This window comes from Mirounga angustirostris, unplaced genomic scaffold (genome assembly GCF_029215605.1).
Source record: "Mirounga angustirostris isolate CCGP_5_RB_7025 unplaced genomic scaffold, mMirAng1.0.hap1 SCAF_6, whole genome shotgun sequence".
Classification (NCBI taxonomy): Eukaryota; Metazoa; Chordata; class Mammalia; order Carnivora; family Phocidae; genus Mirounga; species Mirounga angustirostris.
Window position 1 is genome coordinate 44,069,421 of NW_026991714.1, and position 12,435 is coordinate 44,081,855.

At 38.3% G+C, this 12,435-nt stretch overlaps 1 protein-coding gene across 3 annotated transcripts in view; it reads left to right on the forward strand.

Annotated features, from left to right (window-relative positions):
* RGL1 (ral guanine nucleotide dissociation stimulator like 1) overlaps positions 1-12,435 on the forward strand; it is a 249,113-nt gene that overhangs the window by 27,526 nt on the left and 209,152 nt on the right. The gene's annotated exons all lie outside the window — the stretch shown is intronic.

The window sequence follows — 12,435 nt, forward strand, 5'->3', positions numbered from 1 at the left end:
ATTTTCAGATGTCTTTTTAATTTCTTTTTCTCATGCAGGGTACTCAGGAATCTTGTACTCTGGATGAACCCAATTTACATTTTTGTTGGAATTGGGGAAGTAGGGGCTTAGAATTCATTTTGAAGGAAACTTCTTTAATTTATGTAGGAAACACTTAAGTTCTACATGGTTTTCTTTCTTTCACTCTCTTTGTTCCCTTTTTTCTTTTCTCCCATTCCTCCTTACCTCCTTCTTTCCTTTTCTTCCTTCCAATCTTCCTTCTTTCCTTATGTCTTGGTAGGTTGGAACATACCTAAATATTTTGGAAAATGGATACTGTTGAAGGGAAAGTATTATTTTTATTACAAAAATGTGATTTAGAATAATGAGATCTTGGGTTTGGAAAGAAAACTTCATGTTCTTCTATTTCAGCCGTTTAACTAATATTTGAATCTTTTCTATTCTACCCACAGTCTATGATGGGATAGATACCTACATTACCTACAGTGAGAGGGAACTCCCTCTGTTCCGAAGTAGCCCATTGCAACTTTGGACAGCCCTGACAGTTACGTAGTTATTGTTTTGTTGACTTGGAATGTACTTTTCTGTAACATCTATCTGTCACTTTTTAGTTTCTCTTTTTGGAAGCATATAGAGCAGTATTTTTCAAATTTTAGGCTGAAATCCGGGGGTTGTGGAATAATTTTAGTTGGACATGACCAGCATTAAAAGAGATTAAGAAAGGGGTGCCTGGGTGGCTCAGTCATTAAGCATCTGACTTCGGCTCAGGTCATTATCCCAGGGTCCTGGGATCGAGCCCCGCATTGGGCTCCCTGCTCAGCGGGAAGCCTGCTTCTCCCTCTCCCACTCCCCCTGCTTGTGTTCCCTCTCTCCCTGTGTCTCTCTCTGTCAAATAAATAAATAAAATCTTAAAAAAAAGAGAGAGAAGAAGAAGAAATAGAGTAGAACGGAAATAGAATAGAATAGAAAATATCAGAGTGTATCATAAGTAGTAAGGTTTTCATGAAACCTTTGTCTCGATTACATAATTAAGTTATTTAATCATATAATTAACTACAGAGGTGAACTGAATCTCAATGATTTAAAAAAAAGTCTGAAAGCTGCTGAATAGAGTCTGACTTTTCCTCCCCATGGCCATCCATGTAGTTGAGCTGTTCTCATGCCACACCAAGTCTCTTCTCTAAGCTGAACAGTTCCTTTTGCTCATCCCTGGGTATTATGGTCTCACATGTCCTTGCCTTCCTTAATACACCCTAGCGTGCCTAGTTGGTATGGACCTCGAATCAAAACCATGTTTCTAGCTGTAACTCTGATTGAAACAGAAGCAAGCAGGACTATTCTTTGCCTGGTTAGCAGAATGCAATTCAGTGCATTTCATTGCAGCCCGAGGCTGTATGTTGTAATGGTTAAATGCACAGACTCAGGGGCGACTGGTTTTGGAGTCTATCTGTTCAGTTAGTGTAAGCCTTGAAGTAAGCTGAGTAGTTAACTTTGGGCAAGTTATTTAAACTCTCTGTGCCTCAGTTTTTTCATGATATGTAGGATAATAAGACTTTAGAATACTTTCGTGAGTATCCAATGAGCTAATACATGTAATGGATTTAGAACAGTGCCAGGCATATGGTAAGCACTTAGTGAATGAATATATTTCTAAACCAGTTACAGCAAATTGTTGATCCACTTAACTTTTCATCAACTCAAATGTCTAGAGCTTTTGGTGTGTCCCATACATAGTGTAATCATGTGTCCTGGTTTGCCGAGGGCAACACCACTTTTCACCTGTTGTCCTCGCATAATAGTGTCTCCTTTTACTCTCAAATGTGGCCCAGATAGAAACTCATGTTTGATTATTCTGAACTATATTTTTGTAGTTGGAATTTCTCCAGTTACATCCCCCCTCCCCCAGCTAAAAACCACATCTTCTCTAAGTACTTGATCAATTTTGGACTTATGTGGAGGATCTTACTTTTTTTTCCTCTGGAAACTTCGCCTCAATTCTCTGCCCACAAACTCTTTCCCTCCTTGACAAGTGGCAGAATCAAGATTGAAAACAGAGTCCCCCTGACTCTCAAGGCTAACCTTTCCTCACTCTGGGAAATTACCTGGGTTTCATTTGACCCATTATTCTGTTCTGTGAAGACCTTTTGGATTCTGATTAAGTTATTCAGAGTATTTATTCATTCTCTCAACTTTACATTATTTACACATTTTTTATTAATTCAATAAGTATTTAATGAACTTTCACGGGACACCAGGTCCTATTCTAAGAGCCAGGGATGGAGCAGGGGACCAGCCGACAAATTCCTTCTCCTAGGGAACTGATGTTCTTTGAAGGTTGCTTCGGGTCTTAATCTAAGTAAATTGGGTTTACCTGAATAGGATTTACATAAAGCCCTGGGACTGGTCACTGGATACTTCCTTCTGGATTAAAAAAATGTATCCCTTAAAAGTAGCATTTGGCAATCATTTAACAATGAATCTGTTTGTATTATCACTCAATCTGTATTTCTTCTTGTCCAAAGGATAGTATAAGCCTACTGCCAAAGGCCTTTTTCTTGCTATACTGTATCTCTCATATTTTCTAGATTTATTAGTCTGCTGTGAGAGCAAGGAAATGGTTTAGACTAACTCATTGCTAATGGCAGCCCTGTAGCATTCTTTAAGTGACCATATATTTTAATGGTCTATTCTAGAGTGTTGTTGTGGTCAATAGTTCTGTAGTTTGCAGAACTTGCATTCTCTGTTATTTTGAAAATTAGGACTTTCTTTCATTTAACCACTTCCTCTCATTTGCTAAGATTCCTTAAAGATACCCCCTGTTGGCCCAGTGATCTCATTTGCTAAATTCTTTCCATGTCCTACAATGTAGTTTGGCCAAGCCAGGAGATTAAAGCTTCTTTAGAGAAGCTAGATGCTCTCGTAAAATCTGACTCATCTTTGATTTCAGTTCCCTCTAATGAATATATTAATGAAATTCTTCACTGAAATTTGGATATTTTAACAATGGCTATTTATCAAGTACTTACTATGTGCAAAGCATTGTTGTAAGCATTTTACGGGCATATTTCCCTTAGTCATGTTGTATCACCACCACATAACTATTACCTCTATTTGAGAGATGAGGAAAGCAAAGTCACACAGGTAGTAAGGTGTGTAGAGCAGGAACTTGAACCCAGTCTGTAATGTCAGGATAACTGGAGACCGGGGTACCTTCAGGACTAAAATCTGGACAGAGATTCTTGATCAAATAGCCTTCTACAATGGAAGACTTTCTTCTTCTTCTTCTTCTTCCTTCTTCTTTTCTTCTTCTTCTTCTTCTTCTTCTTCTTCTTCTTCTTCTTCTTCTTCTTCTTCTTCTTCTTTCTTCTTCTTCTCCTTCAGAGGAAGAGAGAGGGGGAAGGGCACAAGGAGAGGAAGAGAGAGTCTTTAAGCAGACTACTTGCTGAGCGTGGAGCCCAACAGGGGGCTCGGTTGGAGAGAGAGAATCTCAAACAGCCTCCATGCCCAGCACAGAGCCCGAGGCAGGGCTTGATCTCATGACCCTGGGATCACGATCTGAGCCAAAATCAAGAGTCGGATGCCCAACCGACTGAGTCACCCAGGCACCACTGGAAGACTTTCTTCTAATGTGATAAAATTAAGTTTGCATTTGTAATTTATAATTTTGTTGATGACTCATAGTCCTTACTTAAAATATTTTACTTCCACAAAGATGAAGCTATTAAAGCAGGTGTAGATGAGGTGGAACTTTGGGGGAAAAGGGGAAATAATCTAAGGAAAACTGTCTAAGCATCCACAGTGTCTATTCATTTGCTTTTCTTCATAAAAATGAATAAAAATGAATATGCAGCTCTGTGTGACCTCCTAGGCAGTGAAACACAGTTTGCTTTCTGTGAAATAGACTGGTATGCCAAAGACCAAAATAGGTTCTTTTGAATTATTTTCTCTCCATAGATTCACATTCTTCCCTCCTGTGATACATGATCAGTAAGTTTCATTTTCATTAGTTCATATCAGGCTTACTTTTTAAAAGGCTTTGAGGTGATTGGCTTATTAGCAACATTAAAGCAATTATTTCTATATTACTAACATTACGTTACTACTGAACAGGAGGCTCTGTAAAGACAGGGACCCAACTCTTCTCTGTTCGCTGCCACATTATTTGCTCTGACTACCATTCATGGCAAATTGCCACATTAATTGAGTAAATGAATGAATTGGCGAATGGCAATCTCCATGTTAGCTTTAAGAAATTTTCTCTATCACTTGTATTTATTTTATTGTTGGTGAGTTGAGAAGTTACTTTGTATCTCTTTTTTAAAGAGCGAGATTCTTTAAAAAAAATGTCATGTTTGAAAGAACAGGATTACTTTTTAAGACTTTCCCTCTTGGAGAAGTTTTGTTAGCTTGGTGAATTTCAGTCCTGGCACTGGCTACTTGTGGGACCCACAGGAGGAATAGAGCAGAGCATTTGCAAGGGTGAGGCAAGAGACCTCTCAGTGTCGTTGTCAACCCCCCTTTATAAGCCCAAATAGTCCCAGAAACTGCTGGGGGTGGGGCACTTGCTGTATTGATACGGCTGGTTTTTATGTGGAAAGACCAGGGGACTTCAGTCCCAAAGTGGACAGAAGAGCCTTTATAAATGAGTTCTAAGCACACCATAGAGGTGAAGGCCCAAACCCATAATTTGTTTCCTCCTTGCCCCTCCTGCCCTTAGGATGTTAGTGGCAAGTTGCTTTAGCAGAGCCGAAGACTGAGTTTTTTCCTTTGGAGAACCTTACTTCTTTCCACTTAAGTTATAATTATCATCTGAAAGTACACCAATGTTTGATTTCAGTATTTTTATATTTACATTTATAGGTCATTATATATTTAAAAACCTCATGTAGAGAATGCAATTTAGGGTAATAGCAATTAGGGAAAGGTATAATAGTGTCAAGAAGAGAACACCCTAAATTGGCTTGGAGGGTTTTTTTTTTCATGTTTGAAATGTTTAAAATTTCTTTAGTTACTCAAGAACTTTAACTTTGTTAATAACAAAGATTTTCAAGTTCAGCCTAAAACGTGGGGGGGGGGGGGAAAAAAAGCAATCAGTTGCCTAGTTATGAGTCAGCAATGCCATCTAGTGCTTGCTACCTTGAATTACAATTGGGAGCACCAGCAGGGGACGTGAGAGACTAACTTCTACTACTCTATGTTCAATGACTTACATAGCATTGTAAAACGTATTTCTCCCCAGGTTGAGATTTTAGCTTTATATAATCAGAAGGGGTTTTCCGTTTAGTTCAAACATGGCAAAGACTATGGTTTCCTCCAAGGTATCCTTAGTATTAAATTTTTTAAAACACACACTAACCATTAAAAACAGTAGTTATAATTTCAGAAAGACTATACGAAATCTTTTCTGTTGCAGCAACTCTTTAGGTATTCTAATAAAACCTTGTGTGATAGGTTAAGTTGGATAAATCTAGAAGATACATAGGGTAATTAGATAAAATAAGCAAAAATGTGGCAAGAATGTGATCAGATAATAATCTTGCTTCCTCTCTACTTATTGTATACAATACAGTAGTTTTGTGATCCTTAATTTGTCTGCTGCTTTTAAAAACTCTTTCCAGGGGTGCCTGGGTGGCTCAGTTGTTGAGCGTCTGCCTTCGGCTCAGGTCATGATCACAGGGTCCTGGGATCGAGACCCGCATCGGGCTCCCTGCTCAGAGGGGAGCCTGCTTCTCCCTCTCCCACTCCCCCTGCTTCTGTTCCTGCTCTCCCTATCTCTCTTTCTGTCAAATAAATAAATAAAATCTTAAAAAAAAATTCTTTCCAGCAGTTAACACATGTCAATGCACTCAATCAGAAAAAAAAGTCTAACTTTTTAAGTTTATAATAGGCTAGGTAAATGTATGGGGTCTTTGAAATTTCTAGAATAATTGTACTTTAAAACCTCAGCACTTGTAACCTCACCAACACACATTAGAGTTTAGCAAGAATTTCATCCAGGTCAGTTTATCAGTTATTTGGTGATCGGTGAAAGGTTGTAGAAAGGTTAAAGACTTTGCCTAAGTTAGGTAATGATTTGAACCCCTTCTGATTACACATATCCTGAGGTGAACTCATCTGGTCCCATGACTTTAAGTGCTATGTGAATTCTGTTGAATCTCAAATTTTTATTTCTAACCCTGAGTTCTCCTCTGAGCTTTATACTTGTATATTCAATTGTCTTTTTTTTTTTTAAAGACTTTATTTATTTATTTGAGAGAGAGCGAGCGAGCGAGAGAGAGAGAGAGCAGGGGGAGGAGCAGAGGGAGGATGGAGAGAGATAAGCAGACTCTGCACTAAGCACAGAGGCTGATGCGGGGCTTGATCTCATGACACCAAGATCATGACCTGAACTGAAACCAAGAGTTGGACGCTTAACCCACTGAGCCACCCAGGTGCCCCTCAACTGTCTTTTAATTTTTTTAAATAACATCTCCACTTCAATGGCACCTCAAACTTGTCTCAGCAATAAAGAGGATCCTTGATGTTCCTACCCTCGTCCTGTTTCTCTCTAGGTCTCTTCCATCTTAGCCAAGGCACCACTGGTAAGCAACTCATGCAAAAATCTTGGAATAATCCTCAGTTTCTCTCTTCTTCAAACTTGACATCAAATCTATCAGCAAATGTTAATCTATTTTTCATCGGCCTACTTTCATCTCTTACCTGGGCTCCCATAATCACTTCTCAGCTGCTTTCCCTGCTTCCACTCTGTTCCCCATGACCTGGTTTTATTTTTTCATTATACTTAACAATATATGATACTATTTGTTTATGGGTTTATTGCCTTTCTTACTACCTCTAGAATGTAAGCTCTACAAGGGAGAAACTTGGCTGGTTTCCACTGAAACCCTGGGGCCTAGAGCACCGCTGGCAATATGAAACTCCTTGTTGAATGAATGCATGAGTGACCCAACCAATGAATGAATGAAAGGAAGAAATCTGCTGTTCTTTCAGTGGTTGCGGATTCAAGAAAAATTACTCTGTGGCTGGTTTTCTTAGGGCTCTTTTGTAAAGCGTTGAAAGAATGGAAAGACTTTTACTTCATAATGTGTTTTTGAAATTGATATTAGAATCTTATACTCTTAAATATATGGTGTCATTTGGGCCTTGTTGCTTGCATCCTGTGGTCCCTGCAATCTTTCTGAGAGGTTTTCTGTGGAAACCTGGAAGGAAACCAATTATGGTGTTTTCTGGGAGAGGCCTGGCCCAATAAATGAATGGGAAGAAATTTTACCGGCTGAGAGAGGCACTCATTATGTGCTCCAACAGTGATGTAAAAGAGGAAAAAGAGAAGTGAATGCAGAACATCGCTATTTGCTTTAGACTGCCCTTCTTCCAGGAAGGTTAACTGTGAATAACGAGGAAATCGATGTTGGGCTGATTAATACATTTTTAAAACTGGAAACTCAAAATGAAGGTCTGAGGATCCTGAAATACTATATTTAAAACCAATCAATGAGTCTATTAAGAAATGCAAAACAAAATGAGGGAAAGATGGGGAAAGAGATTGATTGGTCATTCTATATCTGGTGCAATGGAAAAGATTGTTTTGTACCAGCAAGTTCTGGGCTTTGATTCTACTCTTGCCACTAGCTGGCCTTATGTCCTTGGGCATGTCACTTCTGGAACCTAGGTTTGTTATCTCTGTTGGAGGTTTAGGATGAACACATGAGGTGAATCTGTGGAAAGAATTCTTTTAGGTATAAAGCATGATACAAATATAATGTATCATCCTGATCGTCCTGATGAGGATAATCGCCCTTCTCATATGAGGATCCAGGTCTTCATTGTCTTATCGTTTTCAACGTTGGGGTCCTAGAGCTCTAATGGCAACGAAGAGGCCAATGAAGATCTGAACTCAGAGTTTTGTGAAACAACTCAAAATAATTTTAAATGACTTTCCTAGGAAATTTCTGCTTGCTTATTTAGTTGATTGTTTATTGTGTATCTGAGATTAGTAACAACCATAAAAGCACCTTTTGCATAACACCATCAGTGAGGCTTTGTGTCTTTATTATAAATTTCTGCGCATCCTCTAGTATCTCAGATATGAAGTCTGCTTTGGATATATTGGGGGAGAGAGAACGAAGGCTCTCGTGTCTTTAAAAGCAATTACAGGCTCAGGTCTCTGAAAAAGTCCTAAGTGCCAGGAATAGCACCTCTGCAACCATTTCTTCTTGACTTTTTTCTTTCCAGCTTTTTTTTTTTTTAAAGCCAGACTATTGATGCATTTTAATATCATTAGTATTTTTAAAATAAAATTAGTTTAGCAGTGTTACTAATCTTTCTTTTTAGAGTACAAGGCAGGAAAGTGAGCCTGAAGCAGTTTATTGCCTGTGTTATTAAATGAGTCCTATTTCCAGATATTGGAAGGCATGTTTTTAAGTGTTCTGGAGAAAAGTAATTTTTTTTTTAAAGTTCAAGCAGATTGTTTTGTTTTAGAAAAATACTGAAGATGCAATATGTGAATCATATTTGGATTTTAAAGCAGGATATTAAACTTCACAGTAAAAGTGATTCCATGGTTGTTAAAGCCCAAAGAGAGGTTTATAAAGCCAGCAGACAGAGAAACTGAAACGCACTTGGAGAAGTAAATGATACAGGAATGGAAAAGTTGAATAAATAACTTTAAAACCATTTTTTTTCTTGATGTTATTTTATCCCTTGAAGGCAGACAGATCATTATAATTAAAATTCTATTAAAAATCCTCTCTATAAAAATATGGATCCTAATAAAACTAATGTTGAGTCAGTCACATGTATGTCATTACAAATCTATAATTTGGACTTGGGTTGTATTTCCAAATCCAAAATACAAAATTTACTTAGTATTATGAAATTCATATTTGCTAGGCAATGCACCTTAGTCTATCTTTAAAAATAAATCCCTGTTCAGGCAAAAAATCTGGAAGGTGAGATGAGTTGGCCTTATTGAAATGTGGACTCATTCCGGGGCTGACGAGGGAGAGTTGAGGAGGGGATTAAAGAGACATGTTATTTCTATGCTTTTGGCCTTTGCATTTGCTCTTACCTTCCTGGGATGTCTTTCCCATTGTAGTTCATCTCATACTGATTCTTTCAACATCCATTTCAAGGGTCCTGTTCTCAGTAACAACTTTACTAACATCTCTAGATAGATAGTTGCCTGTTCCTCTTTCCCTGGTGCCTTGTGCACCCATTACTGCATGTAGCATACCATAGTTCATCTACTTACCTTCCGTCACTTTTGTATTTCCAGAGCCTCGCTTAGTGCCTGACACATAGTGGGAACTCCATAAATGATTGCTAACTGATGAACAAAATCGTGTAGTGTGATAGCCACTGAGCTCTGTATAATCTATATTTTGCTCAAAAAGATGTGGGTCCTAGGGTGCCTGGATGGCTCAGTCGGTTAAGCATCTGACTCTTGATTTCAGCTCAGGTCATGATCTCAGAGTCCTGAGACTGAGCCCTGAGTCAGGCTCCACACTCAGCAGGGAGTCCGCTTGAGATTTTTCTCCTTCTCCCTCTCCCCCCACCCCTCCCACCCCTCCCACCAATCTCTCATTCTCTCTCTCTCTAAAATAAGTAAAATAGGGGTGCCTGGATGGCTCAGTTGCTTAAGCGTCTGGCTTCAGCTCAGGTCATGATCCCAGGGTCCTGGGATCAAGTCCCACATCAGGCTCCCTGCTCAGCGGGGAGTCTGCTTCTCCCTCTTCTTCTGCTGCTCCCCCTGCTTGTGCTCTCTCTCTCTCTCTGTGTCAAATAAATAAATAAAATCCTTAAAAAAAATAAAATAAGTAAAATAAATCTTAAAAAAATGTGGGTCTTGGCCTCATCCTTCTCCTTGGGTCAAGTAGCGGTGATGGGACAGAAGCTACCTAGAGGATAAGTTAGATGAGTGCGTTGATCATTCAGTAAATATTCACTGGCACTGTGCCAGGTGCTGTGGAGGGAGCTGCAGAGATGTTAGGTATATGTATCTGCTTTCAGGGATTTACCAATTAGATTTTGAGGTATAACTTCCCTGTATGAATTATCTAGAGGGAAATTGAATGCTAAGTTTTAAGACTTGACTCTGTGGGTATCAGGAAGCCTGGAAAGGCAGAAAGTGGAGATGAATTGAAGGAGTTGGGGAAGGCTTCATAGGAGATGCACAAGTTAATTTGGGCTCAGCAGTATTGACCAAAGGAAGGACTGAGGAGATGGCAAGCCCTGGGCCAGAGTTGAATGGTTGACTTGTGAGAATCAGCTTGGAACAGGGTTTACTCTGAGGACTACAGACCCTCTGTGCACCCACGAATAGGCTTTAGAGCGACTTTGAACCCCTGGAGTTATTTGCAAACTGTTGTTTGTATATGTATATGGACAGTTTTCTATGGATAGGGTTCAGCTTTTAAAAATGTAGATGTAGAATTTTAAAAGAATGCTAAATTTTATAATTTTAATCAAAAATAGGTAACATTTTAACGATTTGTCTTTTCAGGAGGTCTTATAGAGAGATAAAAAGAAGAATTCAGGGACTAGGGAGGGAAAGGAAAGAGAGAGAGAGGAAGGAGATTTAGGCTAATCCTTGAAAAGGCAAAATAACAATATAGGTATTAATATTAATGATCTTTCCCTGAAAATGTGTCAGTAACCATGAGGCATCTTTAACTTATTACCAAAAGAGATCATCTAAACAATGAAGGCCAGAATTCTGGAGCCAATACCACTGATTTCGGAGAAAGAAAATACACTTGACCCTTGAACAACACGAGTTTGAACTGTGTGGGTCCACTTGTATGGGGTGTTTTTATAGTACAGTGCTGGAAATGTATTTACTCTCCCTTATGATTTTCTTAATAACATTTTCTTTTCTCTAGCTTACTCTACTGTAAGAATACAGTATTTAATACATATAACCTACAAAATATGTGTGAATTGACTGTTTATGTTATTGGTAAGGATTCTGGTCAACAGTAGGCTAAGAGTAGGTAAGTTTTTGGGGAGTCAAAAGTTATGCACAGATTTTTGACTGAGCAGGGGTCGGCGCCCCAATCCCCACATTGTTTAAGCGTCAATTGCGCTCTACTAGACGTGAATGAAAATTTATCCCATTGGTATCCAAATGAAAAAATACTACATTCCAAGGCAGACAGTTCTATAGGACTTGGGATTTATTTTCTTTTATTTGTTGGTGTCTTTAATCAAGTAAAATTGTTGTTAAGGATTATCCCATTTAACCTTTTGAATTTAAGGACTTATAGCTAAAAATCAGTGTATTTCATACTAAAAATTGAACATAATGAACTTGACTTGGTTATTTGCCATAGATGAGGGTTCTTTTAATATTAGATGCTCAATATAAATAGAAAACTTTCATATTGAAATCCTTTATCAGCCCATTGCCAGCTGGAGGTTAACATATTAACATTTCACCAACAGGAATGATGGATTTCCATTCTGGTTTAGTGAGCATTTCACTATTAGAAACATGCTTTGAAGTGATAGCTCTGTATGCTGTAAGTGTGAGTTAATGCGAAAGGAAAGTGTCAGAAGAGAAGAATAAGTCTGTTCATTTGTTTTTTGGCTTGTTCTGAAAAGGATTGCAATGAAGAAGTATTTCATATCATTGGTTTATGGAATTGATAAGAGCTCAATAGTTGAGGAGCAAAGAAGCTGTATATTTATACAAACAAATAATGCAACAGGGGATGTTTCTATAATTCTTTTTTTTAGGAAGTTAATAATAGTTAAAGAAGATAGTAATGTTGAGAGAGGGTGTGGACATATAAACCTCAATTGTATCAAACATCAGTAGGCCATATTTTTATATAGAGTTCAGTTTAATTGGAAGAGCGGAGCAATTTGATGATGCTGGAAACATTTTGGTTTAAGTTTATAAACCTAAAAAATGCATAACCAGTGTTAACTTAATAATGTTGGATTTTAATAGCCTTAAAGTCAAGTATTAAGAAAGATGTAAATTCTCAGATCATATAATTTTATAAGAAATAGAGTGTTGAGCCCATTAAGATTCAGCATCAAGTGCCACTTTAGCAGATGTTCAAAATGTATTATCATTTCTATGTGGTCTAATCTCATTTTTTGAATCTGATAATTATATAATACTTTGTGTCTCGGGCCTGAACCAAATTTGAACCAGTCTTCTCCGGATTTTGAAGGGCTATTAAGGCAAGGCTTAGAACACATGGCCTCTTCCCTCAATACTGTCACTTTAGCTTCTCAATTCCTTGGCAACCTGATTTCTGGTTTTCTGAATGGGTGTTCCTCTGGTCATTTGCCCAGGAAACAGCTCTGGATGAGGGACCAAAGGAGAAAGTTTTGTATCCCTTGGGAAGGGAACGGTTAATGTTTCTTTCCAAGAGTACTGGCTGCATGAATTTTTGGATGCCGGAGTTCCCAGGAGAGCGCGGT